Consider the following 16,552-nt stretch of genomic DNA (forward strand, 5'->3'; position numbering starts at 1 on the left):
TCTCAGGCTCACATTGTCTCACACACAAGGTCTACATTGTCATGAAAAGACTGCAGTACAGGTTTTTTATTCAAGTTGATCATCTAAGCAAGGTTGATCTGGGTTTTACAAAGAGGGAAAATGATGTGTTAGGCTGTCTGGTTAACCTGCCATGTAGATACTGAACAAGGACCATGATTGAAAAGTGTATAGAATATTTAAAATAAAGTTGACTGACAATAGTGATCACCAATCATTAGAAGGTAACTAAGAGAAACAACGGGTGCATGGATCGATATTTTACCTTAGCTTGTAAATCTTTCCCGTATAATGGATACTTGGTTCCTATACAATGTCCTTTGTTTTCAAATAATGTATCCTTCTGCTATGAACTGCATTTTTGTGTCCTCCCCAAAATTCACATGTTGAAACCATAACCTCCAATTTGATGGCATTTGGGGGTGGAGGCTTTGAGAGGTAATCAGGTCATGAGGGTGGAGCCCTAATTATAGGATTAGTACCCTTAGAAGAAGAGACAGAGAGAGCTTGCTTTCTCTCTCTGCTCTCCACTGTATGAAGTTACAATGAGAAGATGGTCATCAGTAAACCAGGAAGACAGCACTCACCAAGAACCCACCCATGCTGGGACCCTTGGACTTCTAGAACTGTGAGAAATAAAAGTTTGTTGTGTAAGGCACCAAGTCTAGAGTATTTTTGTTGTAACGATCTAAACTGGCTTGGATACTTTCTCTAATTTTCTCACTGAAGATCATTATTGAGAAATCCAATCAAGCAGTCAGGCCCTGAAGAAGTGCTAGAGACAAGAAACACACAAAATCGACGGCTTAGATTCTAGACCAACTGCTTTGGAAGACTTAGGTTGTTTGGAATTATATTGGTAGAGAATTATTGAGTGCAAAATACATTTGGCATGGTACAGAGAGATGAGGTCTGTCAGTCAGCAATGAAATAGTAAAGAGGAGAGTGTGAAAACAACTTAAAGGACATTTTGATAGAGCTAATCCCAGAAATTTCAGGCTGCATAGGAGTCAAACTTAACCAGCCTGATGGAAGCTTTTTAAGATGCTACTGTCATGACCAGTAAGAGAAATTCAAGTGATGAAGCCATACTTCGATTTTTCTAACATGAATTTAACTGTGTTCCACGTCAGGGAGTTTGGTAAGGTGAGGTGCCACTGAATAGGTATGGATGTGAAATAGGTAGGAAAATGGACTCCTAACCTAGTGACAAGAAGTTCAAAAAAGGTATGATGCTTTCTTTACTCTCAGAAATGATTGGAAGTTTTTACCAGGAAAGAATAGCCTTAGATTTTTTTTCTGTGTGTCATTTTTATGTAAGTCTTGTTGGGAAAGTTTGTCCAAATGTGATAAAGCTTGTAAATCAGCTATAGGAGTATCAATAGAAATTAAAAAAAAACAAACAAACATGATAAAGCTAGAGAGTAATTTAGCAATGTATTTCAGTTTTGATATTTGAGGGCATTTTTTCATATAGAATGCTTCATCACAACTGTGTTCAAGGTGACAGCCGTCCATTAATTTTGATGCCCAGAAGAATTATTAAGAGATCACAATTTACTTTCATGAGTAATTTTATCTGAAGTTAGGAAAGCAATCTAAATATCAGATTATATGTAATAAATTGAAGAGGTACCTATCATATGCAATTATAGAGAGCTATTTGCTAAATCTCACTGTAGTGTGCTATGAGAGTAGGAAATTTCCTTTTCTCCTGCACCTACAAGAGTACCGGGCCTAGAATAGGCACACAGACTAAAATATTTGTCGAAAACAAATACATGAATTTTACATATTATTTACAAAATAATATTTTTTTTATTCCCCACCTGTTCCTCTCTATCTCTCCATTCCCCAAAAGAATAAACCATCGATGGTATTATCAACTAAAAGTTGAAATTGGAAACCAAAATATACACTTTTAATGTCCAGAAGAAAAAAAAAACATATAGATTAAAAGTAAATATTTGCTCTTCTCATAGTGAAACAGAGGGAGAAGTCTTGGTCAACCAAACGTTCCAGCCTCCATCCCCCAAAAGGAAGGGAGGCGTGTCTAGGCTAGGAGAGAACTTGAGCAGCCCATTTGCATCTATAAAGTTTCGGATACTCACCTGTGACTTATGTTACTATGTATGACTTGTCTCTCTTCTTTGGGGAACTTTTTGAGAGTGAGAATCAAGAATTGCATAATTTAGGGGTTACATATAAAATTTTGGAATTAATTCTTTGGAAATTAAATAACTGAGTTAATTGTCCTTTTACAGATAAGAGTTTTTGTATGTACATAGCACAATTTCTTTATCCATTCATCTGTTGGTGGACGTTTAGGTTGCTTCCATATCTTAGCTATTATGAATAATGTTGCAATGAACATGGGAGTACAGATATTTCTTTGAGATCCTGATTTCAATTCTTTTGTATATATACCCAGGAGTGGGATTGCTAGATCATGTGGTCATTCCATTTTTACTTTCTGAGCAAATTCCATACTGTTTTTATAGTGTTTATACCATTTTGTTTTCCCACTAACCCTGTATAGAGTTCCAGTTTCTTCACACCCTCGCCAATACTTATATTTTTTCTTTCTTTCTTTCTTTTTTTTTTTTTTGATAATAGCCATCCTAATGGTGTGAAGTGATATCTCATTGTGGTTTTGATAGGCATTTCCCTGATGATTAGTGATGTTGAGCGTCTTTTCACATACCTGTTGGCTATCTGCATGTTTTCTTTGGAGAAATTTCCATTCCAGTCCTTTGCCTATTTTTATTTATTTATTTATTTATTGCTATTGATTTGTAGAAGTTTCTTATATATTTTGGATATTGACCCCTTGTCAGATATATGATTCACAATTTTTTTTTCCCCATTCCCTGGGTTGCTTTTCACCGTGTTGAATTTTTCCTTTGATGTGTGGAAGCTTTTTAGTCTGATGTGGTCCCACATGTATATTTTAGTTTTTGTTGCTATCTTTTGGAATAAATCATTGCTTAGACCAATGTCATGCCATTTTTCCCTTATTTTTTTTCTTCTAGGCATTTTATAGTTTAAGGTCTTACATTTAAATCTTTAACTCCCAGCCTTAAAAATGAAGGAAATCCTGACATATGCGACAACTTGGATGAGCCTGAAAGACATTATTGTAAGTGAAACAAGCTAGTAACAAAAGGACAAATGCTTCATGATTCCACTTATCTTTGGCGTCTAGAATACTCAAAACCCATAGAAACAGGTAAGTGGCAGAGACTGGGGGGAGGGTGAAATAAGGAATTGTTCAACGGGTATAAAGTTTCAGTTATGCAAGATGGATAAGTTCTAGAGATCTGCTGTACCACATTGTGACTGTAGTTAATACTGTATTGTACACTTAACATTTTGTTAAGAGGGTAGATCTCATGTTAAGTGTTCTTACCAAAATAAAAATAAATAAATAATATTAAAACATGCAGATAGCCAACAGGCACATGAAAAGATTCTCAACATTGCTAATTATCAGAGAAATGCAAATCAAAATGAAAATGAGGTATCACCTCACACCAGTCAGAATGGCCATCATCAAAAGGTCTGCAAATAATAAATACCAGGGAGGGTGTGGAGAAAAGGGAACCCTCCTACACTCTTGATGGGAATGTAATTTGGTTCAACCACTGTGAAAAACAGTATGGAGGTTCCTTTAAAAACTAAAAATAGAGTTACCATATGATCCAACAATCCCACTCCTGGGCATATATCTGGAAAAGATGAAGACTCTAACTCAAAAAGATACATGCATCCCAACGTTCATTGCAGCACTGTTTACAATAGCCAAGGCATGGAAGCAACCTAAATGTCCATTGACAGATGAATGGATAAAGAAGATGTGGTGTATATATACAATGGACTGTTATTCAGCCATAAAAAAATGAAATAATTCCATTTGCAGCAACATGAATGGACCTAGAGATTATCGTACTAAGTAAGTCAGAAAGACAAATATAATATGACATCACTTATATGTGAAATATAAAAAAAAAATGATACAAATGAACTTATTTACAAAACAGAAACAGACTCACAGACATAGAAAACAAACTTATAGTTACCAAAGGGGAAAAGAGGGGGGATAAATTAGGGATTTGGGGTTAGCAGATACAAACTACTGTATATAAAATAGATAAACAACAAGGTTTTACTGTATAGCACAGAGAACTATATTCAATATCTTGTAATAAATTACAATGGAAAAGAGAAAAAAAGAATTGTATAATCTAAATAGGAAAGAAAATATTGTATTTTAAAATGTTAGTGCCACTGATCAGTTTAGAATATAAAAAATGAGTGGCAAAGGTTTTCATGTTTAATTATAACATTCAGTTTTTTAGTTCACCTGGAATTTATTTTGTTTTATTAAGTGAAGTTAGACTAACTTGATTATGTTTTTCCAGAAGGATAGGCAATTATATCTGTACAATTTTTAACTTTTGGTTTCTCTGCTTTTTGCCATTGGTCTCTAGGCTTCATAGAGAATGCCATATTAACTTGAGAAAAGGCGATCTCCCAGGGATTGTATGGCGGGGAACTCTTGCTCAATATTACAGTTACCCTTCTAATCATCTCTCAATTCCACTACAACCTATCACCATGAATTCCACCTCAACAGCCATTCTAGGAGATCCATTTTGGGCATGGTGGTGGTGGTGATCATTTTCTTTTGATTTTAAATATCATTGAAAATTCACCTCTCCAGAAATCTCTGGCTCCATGATTTTTAAGGGAGGAAAATTTCAGAGTAACTGAAAAATCCTCTGACACTGGATGGTAGTGTGATGAATTGGGCGATTAGGATTGACATGTATACACTGATGTGTATAAAATTGATGACTAATAAGAACCTGCTGTGTAAAATAAATAAAATAAAATTCAAAAAAAAAATCCTCTGACACTCAACTCTTACTGAGCAATCTTTCAGTCTCTTTCTTAAATTCACCTCAGTAAACAACATGATTAAAGACATGCAAAATATAGTAATATAGTAATTTATCTGAATTCCTCATTCAGTTTCCCAGATTGGTCTTTGAAAGTTTGTCTTCATACGACTCAAATTCTAGCCAAGAGCAGCTCCACTTATATCTACTCTGAATGTTACCTTGTTATTGGAACATATCCACTCCGCCTCCCCCACCAATCCTGGTACTTGGTACAGGGCTATTGAAATAGAAAAGCCATTTCTTTTCTGTTATTTTTCACTTGAGTGACCAAATATATTTTATTTTTAACCCAAAATAACAGCAACAAACTTCTAGGACTCTGCCTCAAGGTCATGTAAATTTCCTAGCCTGTATTCTAAAATTGTCCACTGGCAAGTTAATGGATTTACTCTCTCCTAGGACAAAGTCCTTGTCCGTTAAATTTATAACATCAAGTATGAAGTGACAAGTCTTTTATGCCTGGAAGAGGATAAGAGCTAAGCCTTATGAAAATCCACTCCATTTCTGAAGTTTCTGTGCATCCAGTGACTTAGGGCCATAGGGGTAGATATGTGAAGAGCAAGGAGCTGCATCTTGAACATCATACCAGGAAGAAGGTGTAGGAGGATCAGTGTAACTTTTTAGATTTTAAGTGACTATAACCACCAAGTGAGTGACCTTCTCCAACTCATTTATCTTATGACCCCAAAAGCTGTTTACTGCAATAAAGGGAAATCTTTACAGGTTCAATAGTGCTTGAAGTATCTAAAAAAGAGGGGATGCAACTTGGGGACTGTGACAAGATTAATAGAATTGCAAGAAAGATCTCTTGGGGATTTGGAGCAAAGCCATAGTTTTCTTTATATGTATAAATAATTCTCATTTTGGAAAAGAGAATTTGGCTTGCTTTAGAATCTACTAGAGTCTAAATACTTGATCACAGGTTACTAAATAACTTTTCAACCCAAGCTACACATTAAGCTGGCAGTTAAATTACATCTTGAAGCAAAGTTGATTTACCCCAACAGAGTGATATATGCCCTCAAAATATTTCCTTATTAAATGGAAGCAATATGAAGACATTTGATGCCCAGGGTAACTGAAAACACAAGTTTTTTAAATTAGCAGATTCCTCAAACACACACACACACACACATATATATATATCTGTGGTTCTAAAAATCTGAGTCCTAAAAATAGACACATTCTGGAGTTTCAAAGGAGGTCTCTTATGATTATAAGATATAACATAAAATAACAATTCTTTTGTTCATAGGTGTCTTTACAAGGAAAGAATTTAGTATACTGAACATTCACAGGAGTGACCTCAGAAAAGACATCCTGGACATCAATTTGAGCAGAAAGTTGGTCATCCATTCTGCCTGGAAGGTGAGTTAGTGTGCAATCAGGAACTATATGTACCACTGGAAAGGTCCACAAAGATGGCTGAAGAAAGTTGGAAAGCATAGATAGAGGCAGAGTGCTTGACATACAGTAGATGCCAGCCTCCAAGGCAATGACACTATCACTGTCTCTTGGTTATTGATGACCTGAGATATAATCTAGTCCTGGGAGATTTATAAACAATCAGTTGATTATGAAAGGAATTTTTCCCCCCAAATTCTTAGGGAAAGTTAGCTTCCCATTGACAGTTTGTGGTCATTCTAGTCAGCACTTTTGGTTGGCCTGTAAATTTTATAGGTCATGAGATGGTGCCTTATGATTTCATACTTTTTAGAGTATCCTTATAATAAATAAATAATTCTGTACCAGTTAAGATAATATGAGTGTGTCTTTTCATTTCAACACAAAATAATCTAACTTGTACAAATGAAGTAGAATAATAACTTTTGAAATATTAACATATGTCACTTTCTTAGACCCTGAAAACAAAGGTGTTACATCTGCAAAAGGAGGGGCTGTCATTTATTCTGGGGTTGTCAGACATATTAATGTTTATGGTAACACATTCTTAGCAACTAAATGAATAATAAAGATTTTAAGGAAGATGTCAGGTATGTTTTTTCCATTTTCAGACAAGAGCTTGGAAAATACAGGGAGAGGGATTTTATGTTGACACAGGAGATGTTTGTGTGAAGTTTTACCCTGCACCTAACCCCCTGAGTTGAATCTTAAAATGAAGAGACACAATGATATAAACCTTGAAGTGTTGAGGAATCTAAGAGCAGCAGAAATAGTTCTGTATGTCCCACAGTGTATATCAACAATGGTAGACAGTTATGAAGGGGAAATCTACTCCATCGTGAAGAAGCAGTAGAGAATAGAAACGTCAGTGTGGTGTCTTCAGTGCATTATTCCAGATGAAGAGAGGTCTCTAATGGATGTAGAATACTTGGTTGTTAAAGACTAGAGAATGTCAAATGGTTTTGGCCATTCATAACTGAGAGCTCTGGAGCCCAGTGCTTTGGGGAAAGTCTGGAGCATTTAGGTCAATGGCAAAGTAGACTTGCAATGCAGCATTTAACAAAAAAGCATGCCATCAAGTAAGAATTTAAAGCAGATTCTGGGAGGGATCAAGCTTTTCACCAGACATGAAACTGATGTCATCTTATACCTCTTACTAAAAGTGTTCCCATTTTAAATTTAGAATCCATGGAAATGCTGTTCAACTAAATGGAAAAAGCCCAAAAGTTAAGTAATTCCTTGTTAGCCAATTGAACCAACTCTTATGTTTTAGTTGGACCTCCAAACTGTACAAGATAAAATCATTCACAGTTATTCCTCTCAGCAACCATGTTTCATTTTTACTACTTAAAAACAAGATAAAAAAAAAGAATCAATGTTTATAAGTTATTTAAAACTAAATGAACAGTTAGACCACAGCACTCAGACAGGATCAGGCCTAAGAGAAGTAGGGAATCTTAGGCAGATACTGGGAGAATGTAAGAACTAAAATGTATTCTTGCAGTCATGATCCACTTTTAAACCACCCCTCAACAGAGTTTAACTTGTTGGGAATTAGAAATAACACAATGAAGAGTATCATTTTTTGGAATGCCATATCCTATAACTTCAACCTTGGGAAACTAATGTATATGTGCCTTTGTAATCTTTAACACTGTGTATCTTCCACTGTGCCAAGGAGTTTCCTTTTCATAGTAGGTTTCCAGTTTTACTGCAAAGTGTTAATTTAGGTCTGACAAGACTTAGCAAAGAATCAATCCATGATATTCCCCCTTGCCACTATATATGTGTGTTTGTGTGGATATATAATGTTAATTTTATATATATATATAATATGTGTGTGTGTGTGTGTATATATATATATATATATATGTATATATAAAAATCCTATCTTCAGGAATCTGTCAGAAGGAAGTTAACAATTAATTCTCACTAATGTACAAACTATTTCAACATACACTCTCCAAAAGGCAGCAACTTAACATTAATGAATTAATATATTAGGGAGACTTCAGATACTAACACATTTGAGTGTTGAAGACATTTCTGAGTTTCCATGCATGAATGTATTTGTCCAACAAATATTTATTGAATGGCTACTATTAATCAAAATTATTCTAAATACTGGGTATATAGTGGCTAATAAGATAATTTAAGAGTTCATAGAATAGTTGGAAGAAGATGACAACAAATAATCAAAGAAAAAATATAATTTTGGACTGCCTTAAGTGATATGAAGGAAGTAAACAGGATAATGTTATTCAAGAATGATTGTGAAGGGGCCACTTTAGATGAAATAGTCAAGTAAGGCTCCTTTCAGCATAGATATTTGTAACAGCAGAGGAATGAAAAGGCTCCAACTATCTGAAGGCTCCACAGAAGAGCATTTTAGGTAGGAGGAACAAAAATCACAATGTACAATAACCCTGAGAAATACCATTTCTTTAAGTTATATGTAGAATAGGTAGGTAGAATTTAAGAGTGGAAATACAGATCAGTTAAGAAGCTGATACAGTAATCTCAGAAAGAGATAATGGAGTTTTGAAATAGGGTTGTGGTACTTAAGATATATTCTGAAGGTGGACTTGACAAAATTTAGTTGAGGAATGATTTGGGAGATGGGAAGGAGGGAATGATAGAAGGAGAGATATAGCAGTTAGGAATGCTTTGAGCTGCAAGTAAGAGAGTGCCTGACTGTAGTGGTTTAACATAGGATAATTACAGGAAGTCTGGCAGCAAGCTTCGGCTGGCAGTGGTTCAGTTCTTTACAAGTGCCATCAAAGTTCCAAGCTATATTCCAGCTCCTGAATCCTTCACTGGAGGAAATTTTACTCATCTATTTCTTGCCTCTTTGTCACATGAAAACTATCACAACTTTAGGCATCATGTCCACCTACTGAAAGAAAGGAAAAGTAAAGAGATTTAGTGTCATGAGTTACATCTATTCTTTTGATCAGGACCATAAAAGCCAGCTTAGAAGCCTCAACGTTCTTAGCTCTTTTTTTCATTGCCTAGAACCTGGTCACATGGCAACCTCTGGCTGTAGGCACAAATGGGAAACATGGAAACATGGGTTTCTTGTATTCTAGACTCTAGAATGAAGAGTAAGTGAAGAAAAGGGGATTGGTCAGTGTCAGGGGTTGCCAATGGAGTGTCCTCCATAGGAGGGTTCAGTGGTAATGTCCAGGTTTTCAGCTTGAATCATCACATGGATGCCATTTAGAAAAGAAGAAGGAAGCAACAGGAGAGAGGGATGATAAATCAAAAGAGTTGTTTTAGACATGATGTGGCATATGAATTTTATAACCATGTGGAATGTTGAGAAGAAGACAGTTGAATATTATTCTAAAGGATCGGTCAGGACTAGAGGTTTTTAGCCTTTAGGACAACATAAATCACATGCATGACTTTAAAAAGTCTGATAACTTCTAAGATGTGCTTTTCCCATTTCGGCCAAGTCTTATTTTCTGATATTAGGAAGAAAAGAAGGAAGGAAGGGAGGAAGGAAGAAAAGAGGAAATTATTAAGTTATGATTTTTAAAAGGAAAGAAAACAATAATAGGAAGGCTATATCTGCATAAAATCAGATTGCGATTTTTGTAGGGGAATTATTTTGAGATTTTCATTTTTCCTTTTGATAATGAAATGCCTAAAAGTGTCCAGATTATGGCTGGATAAAAGGTAAAAATTTAGAATTTATAAATATGTGTTTGGAAAATGTTAATATTGGAATATACACATTCTTCTATATAGTTATATAGAAGTTTATATGTAAAACTTTTTCATATATTATATATGAAATACATTCTAATAGCAGATAAAATAAATACAATTTAAAATAAAGGCAAATAAAATTTAAAAGGTGCTATTGTGTGAATTATATATATATACATATTTCAGCTACTATACAAAGGCAATCTTTCTGATGAATAGCAAACTTTTAATGAGTTCAGGTGATATTATATTGAACTATAGAAATGGGAGAGTTATGCTTGATTTACTCATCCTAAGTTTGAGTGAAAAGCAGTTTTTAAAAACTCACAAAATCCTCACCTAGTACCTTTTTCCTCTTAAAAAGCATTTTAATTTTAAGTATTATTGTTTTTCATTTCCATAGAATGTGGAGATCTTGCAACTCCTTATTCTTTATGTTTTTCCCATTGAAAATATGTCCTACAATAAATCATTTTGACATTGAAGTTTTCTGTTTTTTCATTTCTTCTGATCCCAGTCCATGGTTACTTGAAAAAAAAAAAAAGCAAGTGAAATGACAATGAAGGAAAAATAATTACCAAATTCGTATTTCAAGTTTATTTTGTGTTTAAGCTCAAAGGAAATACTTAGGTGTATTTAATTACAATTATAGGGCAATAATTAGCAAACATTAGAGCACTCTACATTATCTGTCACGTGCTTTCAGATTCTATATGAAAAGGCATAAAACGTTATCACTCTAAATATGGCTATTTGACGGGTCTTCTGAAGTGTCTGTCCAGTGACCTAATTTCATGCTACTCTATGGTATCCCTCTTTAGGGTCTTGAATGTTTCACCTTCCTCAAACATTAGTGGGGAATATAACATTCCATTTAATTATTAGGTTTCTTCATTCATTTATTCACATATTAATATTAATTAAGCATCTAGTATGTTCAAGATATCAGTGCTAGGGTACCGGGGACTAGGCCTGTAGTTGGTATCAAGATATTTAATAAATAGTGTTGTAGGCATCTATGATAAATAGACTATATTAAATTTCATTTGAGTGCTGTAAGCTTTGGATAATTGAAGATAAGGTAAAATGTATTCCAAGCATTTAAGAATAAAGGAATTGTTTAAGCCAAGTGATAGAAAATGGAAAGTACATGGTGCATTCAGAATGAAATGTAATCGGGTAAGACTGTGGGATACAGAACATATTGATAGGATGAACAATTGGATAAAAGGTTTGCAGACATAGTTTGGAAACTTTGTAAAGAATTAGGATGTTATTGTGTTTGCAATGATGAGTAACTACTTTTTAACAATGCATGGAGAATTATCCAAGTTGGTAACATGCTCCATGAAAAGTTTATTACTTCAGTGCTGCACATTTGAAGAATATGGTCCAGATAACATTTTCTTAGTTATGATATTGCCTTAACACATCTCTGGTTCCTTCATAGAACTTAGTTATGTGATTGAAAGGCAGGCACGAGGTTAAGGCGACTCTTTGTATAAGGACTTCTAATCCAGGGATCCAGAATTTTCCAAACATAAGACCTGATGGTTTCGAAGAAGCCTTGGAGACTAGAAAAGAATTCCAGAGATGATTAATATCCCTCAACCCAATTTATACTGTGGATTGGTAAATATGTATATTTTCTATAGTGGAATATCACAGATGTTTAAGTATACCATAAATACCTGTGTAAGGAGAAGAAGCTAGGTTCTCAGTGGGCCATGTCTAGACCAACTAGAAAGGATGGGTAAAATGTCAAGTGGAGAATGTCTGTGAGTGTCTAAGCTTCTAATCTAAGAGGGGGACTAGGTTGTGGGTAGGGCAAAGAGTATACCTACAAATGGAGTAGAGAGTCTCCTTCTGCACATGCAATACCCTCTGTGCAATCTTGACCTACCCATGTCACTTGGGATTATGACTTTTAAAGAAGAATGAAAAAGACTGTATCACATAGATAGATCTTAATTTGAACCATCATGACCACCACCCTGTTTCCCCATAAAATCTAAAGTGTTAGCCATGCCCTTTAAGAAACTACAAAATGAGTGAATTTGTCCAAGTGTATGAGTATCGCTTCTAACCTTTCTCTTCTCTACAACCTTTTATTTATTTACTTTTATTTTTATTTTTAACATCTTTATTGGAGTATAATTGCTTTACAATGGTGTGTCAGTTTATGCTTTATAACAAAGTGAATCAGTTATACATATACATACATCCCCATATCTCCTCCCTCTTGCATCTCCCTCCCACCCTCCCTATCCCACCCCTCTAGGTGGTCACAAAGCACCGAGCTGATCTCGCTGTGCTATGCGGCTGCTTCCCACTAGCTATCTATTTTACATTTGGTAGTGTATATATGTCCATTCTGCAACCTTTTATGAACAGCAACAATCCAATCCAATCTGACTCTATTAGCTCAAGTGATTTATTCAGTTTTTTTAAATTTTAATTTCATTTTTTGCAACTCTACCATGGGATGATTTCAAAGTACATTCTACATTTGGATTGTAGACTATGCATATAATTTAACACCCAGTAGTATATAACATTAATAGAATATTGTTTACCTCTTGTTTTGAAGACTTCCACTAACAAATAGAATGATTATACTTCCTTTGCCTATATTTTTATTCACAAAGCAAACAACAAAAAAATGAGTGTGATTAGAACATATGACATCCAGGATAAAATTGAAAGGTTTAATAAGGAGAAATTAGCACCATGTCTTAAACCCTAGGGTAGACAGACTCCAGTGAATTACATAGTCTTCCTGGTATTCATGCTCTTGCCTAGTCCCGCCCACCTTGGCTTGGGGCAGCTATCTGTAACCAATGAAATGTGGTAGAAGTGATGCTGTTTAATTCTATGGCTAGGATGTAAGAAGCTTCCACCTTGAGTTTCTGGAACATCCTGTCTCAGGAAAGCCAGATGCTATGCAAGACATCTGGGAATTCTGAGGAAACCCAAGCTAGCTATGTGGAAAGGCATTGTGGAAAGAGAGCACTATTTGTTATTGCAGCTGAGGCAACACACTGCAGGAAGGCAGTGCCCGAGTGGGTGCTGGTGGAGAAGAACCGGTGCCCAGGCATATTGCTCCCGTGCAGCCATTCCAGCCTTTCTGCTGTTTTGTGCAACCCCACACCAGGTATGATGTAGTGGAAACAATCAGTTCCTGCTGTGCCCTGCCCAAATTTCTGACCCACAGAATCACGAGTATAATAAAAAGACTGTTTTTTATGTCAGTGAGTTTTAGGGTTATTGGTTATGCAACAATAAATAACTGCAGAAGTTCCTAAATCAGTTATTCAGATTAACTTTGGAAGTATTTGGAGAAAACAATAATGGGAATTTTAACTGGTAAAAGAAATTGAGAAAATAGATAATCTAATGTAACCATTCTGAGTAAGTCCAGGTCCTACTTGGCTGGGATAAAGTAAATTTTCTTAAAGTTTTAATTGTGGACAGTAGATTTTTGGAAAACAGAAGTTTAAGAAACTAAAGGGATGCGTGCATTTATTTTCAATTAAGCAATACTTTAAAATTATACTTTAGAAATTGTCATTAAAATATACAAGTTTAAGTTAAATGCAATAATTATCATTCATTGTGTATATAAGTATTGATTTACTAATTTCAAAGAGTGATCATGCATTCATAAATACCTCGTATCTTTGAAAAGCTTTATTATTCTAAAGGAAGAAGTTAAAACAAGCTTCTAAATTTAAGTACTTTATATGTGGTTGAGGTTATAAAATTTCAAACTATGAGTGGATGAGCCAACTCCCACCTGCCTGATAGGGCTAAAGGTACTACTGCACTCACTGTATTGACCTCTGCCCATAATCACCTGCTATGTAGATGATGGGCCACTTCTGAACTCAATTCAAAAGGCAGTGCTTCTGTTGTGGGCCTTGATGGATTTGGTTGGCTGTGTAAGGACTAAGAACTTGAATTGTGTGTCTCTACCACCACATAAAGAGTGCTGGGGCAGTGGAGGGTGGGGACCCAGACACAGGAGATTGAAACATTGTTGAGGTTCTTCTGTCCCCTGAAGGGTGAGTCCTGAGAAAATGATAGTAAGAAACAAGACAGGAGGACCCACAAAGTTTGGGGTCTTTTCAGGATTGGAGACAATTGAGCTCTTTTCTGGAGCTCAGAGCCACCCTGGTTTTCCTGCTAGCCTGTAATGACAAAGAATGGATCCTGTGAATTTTATATGGGTCCCAAGAAAAGAATAGAAATAGTTGGGAAATTGAGCTGAGAGTCCAAGTCACCTTTGTGGAGCTCATGCCAGGCCTGAGAAATCAGAGATCATTGGATGACACTCACCATGTATTTAAATTAGAATCAAATATGCCCAGAAGCAAACGACTATGAAGACAGGAGTAGCTGAGGCCAGGGGACTAATAAGGGAAAACGAACATTTAGAAAGTGGACACCAAATCTGGGGCCCCTACCCCTACTTCCAAATGAGGTTGTTAATTTTCCTCTGGCAATAGGGTAAGTTGCGGGATTGGAGTAGTGTATAAGCATGGGCATGGAGAAAGAATTTGAGAATTTATCAAATTGATCATTTTGAGCTTGACCAAAAATAACCAAGAATTGGACTAAATTTACTGGGAGGTATTTCTATGAAGTTAATTGTAATGAGGCAGACAGAGACTTCAGACTTTAAAATAACATGAGTTACATAAATACAGGCATTGCATTTTTTGAAACCAGTTTTATGACTACTAAAAACCTACGCATGTGTGTCTCATTCAGTTTATTTTGACTTCTTTTGGTCAATGGTCTATGTCATCTTCCTAAAAGTGGTAACTATGACAAAGTTCTGACTGTGGAAAGCAGAGTGGCCCCCAAGATACGTCCACACTCTAACCACCAAAATCCACAAGTCTGTTGTCTGGCAAAAGGGACTTTTCAAGTCTAATTAAATTAAGGACTTTAGGAGATTCCACTGGATTATCAGTGTAGGCCCATCTAATCACCCCAGCCTTTAAAAAGCAGAGAACTTCCCCAGGCTGGAGTCAGAAGAACCAGTAGAAGAGATAAGACAGAAGGGGAGGTCTCTGGCTTTGAAGATGGAGAAGGCCATCTTCAAGCCAGGGAAGGGGGGCAGCCTCTAGAAAGTGAGAATAACCTTGCCAGCAGCCAGGGAGGAAGTAGGGACCTCAGTCCTCAACTGTGTGCAATTGCCATCTACCTGCATGAGCCTGGGAGCAGATTCTCCACAGAGACTGAAGCCCAGAGTCCCGGCTGGCTGACACCTTGATTTTGGCCTATGAGGCCTGGAGTGGAGACACCAGCAACGCCCTCCAGATTTATGACCTACAGATCTGTGAGATCATTGTTGTTGCTTTTTGAGCTTCTAAAATTGTGGAAATTTGTTAAAGCAGCAATAAAAAAAACTAATATACTGACCTACAAAATATATTTCTGATAAAACCAATTTTGAACTTGAATAAAATATATTTTGTCTGAAGCTTGGAGGTAGGCAGCAAAAATAAATGTTCTGTAGATTAGCAGTTGCTTGGGTCTGAGGTGGGGTTGGAGAGTTATGGCTAATGGGTACATGGGTTTTTTTAGGGATAAGAAAATTGTTCTAAATTTAGATTATGATGATGGTTACACAAGTCTGTGAATATACTAAAAACCATTGAATTGCACACTTTAAAAGGATGAAATTCATGGCATATGAATTACATATTAATAAAGTGTAAAAAGACAAACAATTAAAAACCTTAATAATACCCCACACTTTTCAGTTTGGTAAAGAACAAAATACAAAACAAGTGGTTTTACACACACATGCACATTTGCAACCTCCAAATAATTAAAACTCTTTCAATTGCAGAATGGGTTCTATTATTCTATTAATAATATGACTAAATGAGCAAAAAACACTAATCACTGAGTCCACATGTATTTGCAATTACTATTTTTACCAGTGGAAAAGACATTCTTTTAGTCCTTTTTCTTAAGGCAAAATTAAATGAAAGAAATGATCAATTATTATTTGAAAATGCCATCATGGGCCAAATTCTAAATAAGGCAGAATCTTCAGAGAATAATAATTCAGTCAGTGAGTTGGAGAATGACAGACTTTGTATGTTTTCATCATTTTTTAAAAAATTTCTGAACTGGAGAGGAAAATTAATTGTTATATTTCTTCTCATGGCATAGTTAACTCCACATGAATTAAAACATTTGACAATGCTTTAAAAGTCTGTATACCAGTAGGCTGAGAAAATTGATGTGATATTCATAAAGTTTTACCTTAAAGAAATCTCAGTTTATATGAACACATGCAATTGTAAGAGTTGTTTCATTAAATATTAAGAATGGAAATTTTTCTATGAAGCTCCTTGCCTTATTATTTAAAAAGTAAGGAACACATTAATGCCTGTTTTTTGTTTGTTTGTTTGTTTTTTGCGGTATATGGG

The sequence above is a fragment of the Lipotes vexillifer genome, unplaced genomic scaffold, assembly GCF_000442215.2.
Source record: "Lipotes vexillifer unplaced genomic scaffold, Lipotes_vexillifer_v1.1 scaffold564, whole genome shotgun sequence".
NCBI classification, from domain to species: domain Eukaryota; kingdom Metazoa; phylum Chordata; class Mammalia; order Artiodactyla; family Lipotidae; genus Lipotes; species Lipotes vexillifer.